General features: G+C 32.5%; 1 long non-coding RNA gene across 1 annotated transcript; it reads left to right on the forward strand.

Annotated features, from left to right (window-relative positions):
- The first annotated feature begins 531 nt into the window (after positions 1 to 531).
- LOC127868091 (uncharacterized) lies at positions 532 to 7,329 on the forward strand. Its single transcript, XR_008043884.1, has 7 exons — positions 532 to 607; positions 5,044 to 5,130; positions 5,419 to 5,475; positions 5,681 to 5,843; positions 6,004 to 6,165; positions 6,499 to 6,651; positions 7,202 to 7,329. It is a non-coding gene; the product is annotated as an uncharacterized LOC127868091 (long non-coding RNA).
- The last annotated feature ends 3,419 nt before the right edge of the window (positions 7,330 to 10,748 follow it).

Raw genomic sequence — 10,748 nt, forward strand, 5'->3', positions numbered from 1 at the left:
AAGCAGAGAAGAAGACAACATCATGTCTAAAGAACTATACTGAAATAAGTATCTGATGTTGATTGTTTTTTTTATAAATTTGTTTCAGTAACAGAACAATTCGATCATAATTGTTCATAACTACACAGTACACGTGTAGCACTTTATTATAGGACGAAAATATTAATAATACTGACGTATATGTGGTATTGTTAGGTAAGGTGAGGTTAACATACGCCTGATGCCCAGTTGCTATATATGTCTAGGAAATTAGTTACCTAAAATCAGCAACATATTAAATTGGATCAAACATTAACATTATATTTCAACTAATGTACATGCGTGAATTATGCCTGCTGTGTCATCATGATTCATGAATTCCAAATTAATACTGGATATGAATTTCGATGGATAAAACATATATGAATAGATTATTTAATGCACCCTCTTGTTAAAATGTACATGTTAGAAATTAGCTACCCACATCAGACGCGATTCGTCTACTATCTTTGGTTGGGGTTTTCTAATCGATAGATCACGAAGATAGGTGGGCCGAGCGATAGGTTATTTGACGAGCGGTTAATTGGCACAACGTAATGTCTGTTACGACAGTCTTGGTGTCCACATAGTAAGAAAAGTTACATTTTTTATAGAGATATCAAACAATAATCTTTGTATCGGAAATATGTGAAAATAGTGAGTAAAAACTGTTTATACTTATAGTAGTAATTTTGGTTCTTCTTGCGTTTTGGACATGTATTTGCATTATACTGACTGTCAGATGTAATCACATTACACATACTACTTAATTATTAATTTCAGGGTTTGATATTACGATTTCATTATTAAATAGTTTGGACTAATATACAATAAATGTAGCATACTGTATAGATTCTTGATAAATTGAAATACATTTTTTAACCGCGATAATGGTTGAAGAAAGTATTGATTTTTATTCACTATTGTCAATGTATGTAGACAGCGAAGTTTATACAATATTACGACAGGGGCTGATAATTATCGATTACTATGTAAGGTACAGCAAGCGATAGCTCTATTGACACTATAATGATTAAGCTGCACATTTGCGCAAATCGAAGAGAAGCCCTCCTCACAGGGGGTTTCTTTCAATCATATGATTTATTAGGCATATGACTGTGCGATTTTAATAGAACACATACAACAATAATAAAATATAATACTAAAGTTACTGTTCACTAGTTATTCACAAAAACATGATCGATGCATACACAATATTAAACAGGCTTTAAATTTAAACGATAACACATATACTTGAATTGTAAAACAGAAAAAAAATGTTTCACCTTATTTCAGCAATAATTACGCTTCAATAAGGTATGAATTATGTTTGCTTTACAATTAAAACAATAAATAAGTAATTAATGACTGTGCACAACCACTCTTTAATTAAACTATACGCACGTTTTAGACATTTAAAACATTATGTTTCGGGTTTTTAAGGCAAAGTAAGTATTTGAGGGTTTAACACAGTCTTCAATTGCAATTAAACATCTGTTTATACACTTATAACACTAACATTATGTTATATAAAAAAATGAAACTCAGAAGCTGCAACAGTATTGCATTTCTATCATACACACCTTCGTGGTCCTTTATTTTTGACAAGGAACCAATTGTCAAAACGGTACAGTACGGCACAAAACGAAACAACATATACACATTGTAGAATAAAGCTGGGGTCACCGCCTTGGAACGGTTAATGCTAAGCACTGGAGGTTTAAACCGGTTATAGAGAGCTCACCCTCACACTTGGCCCAGCAATATTCATGATACATATAAGTGTAAATAAAATTTAACCTCATAGCATTGCAACTCAAATAAAACAGTAATTAAAGGAAATTAAACGCATTCAATTTAGTTACTATTTAATTACTCAATGGTAGGAAGGAAACCAGAGCAACAGAGTTACAACTTTTTGAGGCACGATGAAATAAAATTACTAACACGCATCAACTACATCCCTTCTTTGTACAAACAGATTAATAGCAATACAGTTTTGTTTCATAACATTAATGTTCTGCGTTTTACTTTGTAACGTAGATCACGTTATATGACTATTTCCACATATAACTCTCTTGCTATATTGTATTCACGCTCTTATGAAGTTGACGATATTTAAAGGACCCGTACTTATAAATTATGTGCCGTTACAGGCAATTTCGTCGCTGAAATGTATATTTGTATGATCACTTCTTCATATTGAATTCTGTCATTTCCTATAATTGTGCTCACCGCACTCGCCGATAAAAATAGTTAACCTGAGACACAGTAAACTTGGCGTTATGATAAAATCGAAATAAACCAATAAGTACCGACTGTATTTGGTTTGGTGGTGAACAACGCACAATACCACATACTTGTGTGCATTATTTTGACACGTTTACACTACACTTCTCTGATATTTGAATGTACGGGTGGTAATTACTCATCGTGAATTGATTAAACATTTATTTCGGTTCAATAAAGATTTCCTCCAAGTACTTCTGAGTTATTGTATAACTTCTATGAGTGTGAAATTATAATATAGGTGCATAACATTGTAGATTTGTTTTATGTGATGTATTGATTGATCATGAGTTTGTTCATGCCACCATAAATACCGAAACGTGTTGAAAGCAATGACTTTTGTTGTCTAACGGAGAGTGAAACATTAGGGAATGATTATAAATCTCGTCGAAAGTATTTAAAATTATAATGAAATTACTTTATGTTTTATATTTTAAAAAAAGCTCGACTTCAATCATTATAAACGCCTCTTTTGCGTGTAATGTCAGATTTTAAATAGATATCTTCATACGTCGCCTTCATTGCGATATATACTTTGATTGCTTTAACTGGAAAATACAAACAAAATGCATGTAACATATACAATCAAATGTCTTTTATAACAATAACTGACATGTTTTTAATAAGCTTTAAACAAATTCTCACTAACGTATTTATTATATAAAATACTTGGAAGAATATATAATATATAATATTATGCATGTTATTAAAAAGAAGAAAATAGTGTAACCTACACGGGTCAATGTGATATAATTGTTGTTTTTCTGTTAGCAAATATAGGACCATATGACACTTTGATTGTAAATGGGATATGTTTTTAACTTTTTCCATCACCTAAATACTTTTAATCATTGAAACGGTACGCTATTACGTTTAAATTCATTATTAAAGAGGCAAAATAAATACATCAATATTTCCAGTTTGTTTAATAACATTTTACATGAATATTGATATTTTCGCATGACTTATCTATTTCATATTAACAACGTACGAAATTTTTATTGTTATAATGTTTTGGTATTAATATCTTTGTAATAACTTATTTATTTAAACTCGATTACATCGACGGCTTGTTGAAACGCTATCAATTCCGTTTCCTGGGTAGAACCAGTACTTGGTGTTTTTAAACGCTCCTGCAGTGGGGATCAAACCCGTGACCTACCGGTCGCTTAGCGCATATCATATCCATTTCGTCATTAATATCTTAATATGTAAGATAAACTTTTCGATACAAAAAGAAAAACACATGTTAACAAATAAAATGTCTCAAAACACGGAGGTTCGCAAGAAAGAAGTACCGTATAACGCCTCATAGTCTCTTCAATTCCAAGCTTGGCAAGTATCAATAAATATAATTGTATGATAAACGTTATTCTAGTTGTTCAAATATTTATTTATCCCAGTGATATCTCGATTGAGTTCGAAACTTCATCCTTTGAGGTCAAACATCAGATCACTAAGTTCAATTAAAAAATGGCTTGAGGACGCTTGCTCAGTTTATGAAACTTGCTGTGAATATTTGACCTTAAAAGTTCCGGTCCTTTAACAAACATGGAAGCCAATTGTCTCGGCAATATGCATTTATGGATATATTTTGAACACTCTTGAAGTCACATTTTCGCTCAATCAACACAAATCTCGCTGAGAACGTTTGAGTGAGCAGTACATATCTAAAACTATTGCCAGAGGGCGGGGAAGTTTTCCGTATATGTGCGAGTTTATTAGTAGCGATATCATCTTGCATTTAATCAGAATATGTGTTCGAATTATTTTCAGCCGAGTTTAAACAATTATTTAACAAGATTAAAACCTTAAACACTCCAAACACTTGTTTAAGCAATCATCACGAAAACTGCAATTACCATTTGATTATGTCCTCACTTATGATATTTTGGCTGAGTTTTTAAATTCGTGTTGCGTTGGAAAGACAGTATATGTCTTTAACAAAACTTTCTGAAACCTTCCTCTCCCTTGGTCATATAATATGGCAACCGATAATGCGATTTGATAAAGGTGTTTATCCATTACGGGAGCGTATGTTAAAATACGGTATATGACTTTAATATGACATTTGGATCAATGTCTTAAGAAGGAAAACAACAATTCAATCGTTCATTCTCTCATTTATATGCATGGAGATGAAAACCATATTAAATATGTTATATGTTATATAACGTCACCATAAGCGAGCTGCTCTGTATTATGTATAGTATAACGCTAAAATCAATTAATTGGTTTCTTTTTATAGATGTGTACATGTTGATTAATGTTTAAACTAACATGATGTGTTTGTTCAAGAAAATACACAAATAGAATCGAGTACACTGTACGTCGATGAATAAGGTTGTATATAGAATTTCCGTTCATGCCTCGAATAAGTCTTAAATAGATAAAATATATCGATTAACTATGATGGATACTGAATGTGCATTTAATCAAGAGAAAAAAAAACACTATCACCCACTGCACAATTATTTGCTCACTCCATTTAAGGTTATTGTTTTAAGTGTTTACATGCCACACACATATTTTGTATTTGAAATAATAACCCGAATCTGTTACACTATGAAAATAACAGTGTATAAGTGTATTCCGTGTAATCTTATATGATTCGTACATCAATATATACATAGACATTACGTATGCCTATGATAAACACACCAAGTCAGTATTTTTGTAAACCATTGCCTAATATGACGGACGTCTTACAACAATGTTTTTGTTATTTCATACTAGTTGCACACATCGACCACCAATGTGTTGAAATAACAATGTCAAACCGAAAGTCTAGATGGCAGTGTTTATTATTAACCTGCACGTTGGGTAAGTATGCAATTTGTGTGTTATTTTTAATGATAATTATGTATTTGTATTAAAGAAGGGTTTGATGTTAAATTGTATGTGGAAACAGTGACACTCTTTGGTTCAAGTATATCACTGTTGTTCTATGTGTGATCTTTCATTTGGTAATAGCTAAAGTGTGTGTGTAAAGTGTCAATTATTCAAACAAAATATTATATTATCGGTTTAATAATTTATTTATTTCAATCGACATGAAATACATCGATACATAATATGAATGCGTGCGTTACTGTTTTTTCTTTCTTTAAGCTATGCTGTGGAAACATATTATTGTTTCTGCCCAAGCTTCTGGAACAGTAAGACTATGTATGTATTCTTTACTTGATACAGTGTAATGTGTGTGCGTCTTTTTCTATTCAATTTAAATGATCATTGACTGAAATAATAACGCAATTCAAAAGCAATAACAATTACCGAAAGCATCAACCGCGCAATTTCTTAATATGACACACCGTTTTTTCTACATAAATTATCTAATTCATTAAAATATAAATAAGTTATATTTTTGTAGATAATTTCACTGGAAAAGACGTCAGGCTGGTTGGCGGAAACAGTGAACTGGAAGGACGAGTAGAAATAAGCATTAATGGCATTTGGGGAACAATTTGTGCAGACTCATTGTTTGACTTTGTTTACGCAGATGTCCTATGCAGAATGCTACATACGAATCTGAGGTTTATGTGTTACTATTTTCTTACGATGACAATTTGAATCCCGTTTTTATGGTCAATCTTATTAAAGTGATTGTATTTCGTAGGATTTAGTAAATTTTTGTACATAATTATTTATTTAAATGACAGCATAATTAATTGTAAATGGTGTATCATTCAACAGTGCATATAGATTACTACACAGACGGACGATACGGATACGGTACTGGTCCAGTATTTTACCGTTCGTTGTCATGTCCTGGATTAGAAAAAACAATCTACAACTGTTCTGGTACAACAGGCGAAACGTGTGCCAATGCGAGCGACGTGGGCTTGATATGTGCAGGTACAAAACACTTTATTCATAAATCGTCGTTATTTGTTAGCTTGGAATCATTGTAAAATGTAGGTTTCACTTTCTCAATACCCTGTCTCGAAGCGGGAGGGTTGAATACAGGAATGTATTTCGTCCATCAAATCATAATATCTCTGATAACCTTTGAAAGATTTTAATCTAAACTTTCACAAGCATAAATGATACAAAATACAATTTGCATAAGGATAAATCAGTCACGACGGAACAAGGTCATCGTCATATTCATTAGAACTGTCTTGTTTTTTAAAGTTAATTTTAAAGTAAATGTTAATTTCATATATATTTACTTCATGTCAACTTAAGGCTGTTCACGTTTGACACAACGTCATTATGGATTGCTCGAACACGTCAATATCACCAGCAGTGCTGACGTATACACCGGCAGATGCAGCAACGGGACCTCAAATTTCCAACTCTTGTATCGATGTACACTCAACGGAATGTGGGAAGAGTATGGTACAAGATGTGAACCTTTAGGTTTTCCTAGTATGAATTACAGACCGTTTTGATAAATTTTATGATCCTCAATTCCAATCTTTTTAAATGTTGCGATTAACATTATTGTGTACAAATTGATAAATTAATGACAAAAGGTCTTCGTTTTTATATCTAAAAATGCACAGTATAAAGATATATGATGTGCATGTTGATATTTGGTATAATAATAACAATTTAAATAGTTAACAAATGATATTCTCATAATCACAATGCTGTTTGTTTATAATTATAAACAAATTCAAATATTCATGTACATTTATAAATAATGCACCAATGTATATAAACAAACAGTTTACTTAGGAAATATGTCTGAAAGGTTGAACAAGAGAATGCAAACCTTTGTTTTACGTAATTTACAAGCCTTATTAAACATGTTTCAATGTAGAATTGAATATACTTGTTGACAAACTATTGTGGGTCTTTTGTAAAATCTCCAAACAGTCAAGAAGCTTTCAGTGTTAAAACCTGTTAACGTATTTTTTCCAAAAAGTGGCTTATCCATTTACAGCCGTAAGAGACGCCCGATTTGTTGGTGGAGTCGGCCTGTATGATGGAGTAGTGGAGGTCCTAGTTGGGGATACTTGGGGTCTAGTGTGTGGATACGCGTACAGCAACAGCCGATATTATTACTCTCAGGGTGGCCATGTGTTTTGTAACATGAAAGGGCTGCGGTAAATTAATTTAATTAATATTTTAATCTGTTAACGTTGTTACAAAATCCACTTTTATGAAACCTGCTATGTAATCGAGGTTTTGACGTGCGACCTTCGAGACGTTGTAATTTGAATTGTGTAAACTCTCGTTTACTATGGCATCTACCACATGTTTTATTTATTGTTTATGCAAAGCAATGACGTTAATTATTTTAATGTTTGTCATAATGCACTTAAATGTCGGGTTCGACATTTTTCCTTTTAAAACTACGAAAAAGTGTTATCTTGTGAAAACGCTCATGTGTTCATAAATGCACATTCTTTTAACACTTCTCATATCAATTACCACAAATATGAAGTATTCTTTAAAAAAAAACGCAAGTATCAAGTAAGATGATTTGTTTCGCGTCTTTTTTCGGCGTAAGCTGTTTTAAGCCAGCTTTTCACCCTGACTTGACCTTTGTAAGTGTCCAATAATATTCAAATAAAATTTACCGCGTCTAGGTACGAATGAATACACTTCATTTATTCCATTGGCTGAGTTGAGTATAACACCAGAACATTGGAAACATACCCGCGTCTTTGTAACACTGTTTTACTGCATGAAACAATTTTATCTCTAATTAAAAGGCTCAATAGATAGAACAGTTTTACAATCAATTTTCGACATAAATACAGTTTGTGCGTTCACTTTTTATTTTCAGAGAATTACCAGCGCAAAAGCGTTTATACTAAAGGCTATATTCTCATATTTAGTACTTACTTGCATTGCATTTCAACCCGCGAGGTTTCGGGTCAATTCGCGGCCAGTGTGTAAAAGTCAGAGTTTATATACAGGTCATCACCGGAGTTCGCAGAAGGGGTTGCGATCTTTTCATTGAAGGAAAAAATTGTAATCTATGCTATTTTTGTCTGATGGAGTAAATAGTTCGTTTATTCGCTTTGTCGATATATCAATATTTTAGGCACAGCTGTTGCCTTGGTCGTGTACTGTTGGCGTAAACAAGCCGTCGTTTCAGCAGCAGAATTGTTACCTAACTTTAATGCATTGCATTCCAATCCGCAAGGTATCAAGGTCAGTTTGCGGTCAGTTGCAGAAATCTTTATATAAACGCCGTCTCGTAAACTTTGTGCACTTGAAGTCTGTTTTGATCAGAAAGATACTAAATAAAGATGTGGTATGTCAATCATCGATTTTTAATATGTTTTCAACATTTGCATGATAAGGACCAATTTTGATACAATTAATAAGAAATATTTATCCATTTAGACCAGTTTATTAAGCATGAGCACAATAATTCACTATACTATAATTATGCAATTAAATAAGATTCGAGTATTGCCGGCTGACCTATATGCACTCGTTTATTTTCATGTTTCTTGTGTTTTTCTATTCTGTAAATATAGATATCTGAGTAATAATATCACATAAAGCAAAATAAGCCACGAAATCTGGCGCAACACCCCGAAATTGATTTGCTTGTGATGTAGCTAAGAACTGCGCAGAAAAAAGGCATCCGCTACTTTTTATCTCATAGAGATAACTTTTGATCGTTCATAAACATCGACCACAATCAACGCCGTATATCTTTTTTTAAAGATATTTCTTGTTTAAATTGTTCATATTCTCGTAAACTATGATATCCGCCTCGGGGTTTTCATGAACGTTATGCAATGAAGCTAACATACTTCATTAATTCTGTAATGAACTCAGTACGTGCGAAACTTCTGATTTATTGTTCCAGATTTTTGCCAATACGTCGAGTCCGAAATTGCCTTAAAAACACATCTACAAATCGCTTATGTGTATATTTATGAAAGATAAAAATGATGCAAATTCTTGTTGTATTATACCAATATTCTGCGATTGGAAAAAAAAATAATTACGTTAAAGTGATATTAGACGCATCTTTCACTGTTGAATTGAGCTGAAAAGAATTAGCAGTTCAAAAGAGTTAGTTAAAATGTGGTAACTGATCAACAATCTGCAACTGATCTTGCTACCAGTTGTTTATAAAAAATATATATTATATTCGATATTTTACGTGACTAACCCAGTCCTCTAAGCCGAGCGGAACTGCCGCGTATTTACGAAAGCGATACGATTTGAGTCTTTCTCATAAAGTCACTTTACTGACACATCATTTATAACATATTTCTTTGAAGAAGTATGGCCGAAGATGTGGTTGACAGAGACACGAAGGTTAATATATTCATACTTTCAGAATTGTCATATGTTTCCGCGGTGAGTCCCAGATTTTAAACTTTCCAAAGTTACGTCAAAAACGAAAGTACGGTTGATATTCAAATTCATTATTTTCCTCTATATGCTGTAAGATGCGTCTAATATCACTTTAAGGAACTACGACTGTAATCGTAAAATATTACGTTACCAATTAGTTGTATTGTGTTTTTTCGATTTGTTTTTTTCCTGAACGTGTGTCGGGAGGTAAGGTGGTCCAGCGCGGCGAATGTTTACATGTATTTGTATTTGTATGTCTGTAAGAACTCATTTGAACTGTTCACACAATCGACAAACATATATTTTAATCGGAGTATTGAAAAAAAAGCATCGAATAACAAAAGGTGTACACCACTCATAGCATAGATTTTGAATTAAATACGACCTCTGTCCCGAATGGAGTATGTAACTTTGTTACAATAAGTATGATCTACATATTTTTTTAAGGAAAATAAAGCCGACGGTTACATAATGTACCACGTTCTAGTATCGTTAGATTGTGTTTGTTGATTAACCTTTCCTGTTACAGGTTACAAGAACACTTAGAATAACTTTTTTAATGAAAAGAGCCCATCATAGTGACATCTTTTCAGCATATTTTTTATCTTTTTTCATCTACAAATAAATTATAATTATCGGAAATCAACGCTGTGTCTATAAACGTGCAATCATGGCCTAAATGCTTACGAAAGTATTTTGAACCGCTTTCACAACATGTACCAATACTTTTTTGTAAATAACTGTTGTTTTTTCACTATCATGCGAAAATTTGGCGCGAAAGTCCAATTTGCATAGTTCCATTGTCAATCTCACCGCTACAATCACACAGACAACCAAACCCCTTAGCCCTTAAGTGGTTTAATGACATAGCTTATAAAAAAACAATCATTCTGATATTTTTGGTATCGAAGTAAATCTATTATTTGTGAATTAACAAAAGACCATGACAACGTATCGAAACATTATCGATTGCCTTTGCAAAATTAACATGTATATGAAGAGTTGGTATTATCTTAAGTGCAGTTAAATAAAAATGTTACCTTATAAACCCATTTTTATTGACCCACCACTATGTCTTTTTTAAATGTCATTTCCCCATAAGAATCATATATAACGCGGTAAGCTTGAAAGCATATTATAAAATATAATTCTTATAAATA

Source organism: Dreissena polymorpha, chromosome 1 (genome assembly GCF_020536995.1).
Source record: "Dreissena polymorpha isolate Duluth1 chromosome 1, UMN_Dpol_1.0, whole genome shotgun sequence".
Lineage (NCBI taxonomy): Eukaryota > Metazoa > Mollusca > Bivalvia > Myida > Dreissenidae > Dreissena > Dreissena polymorpha.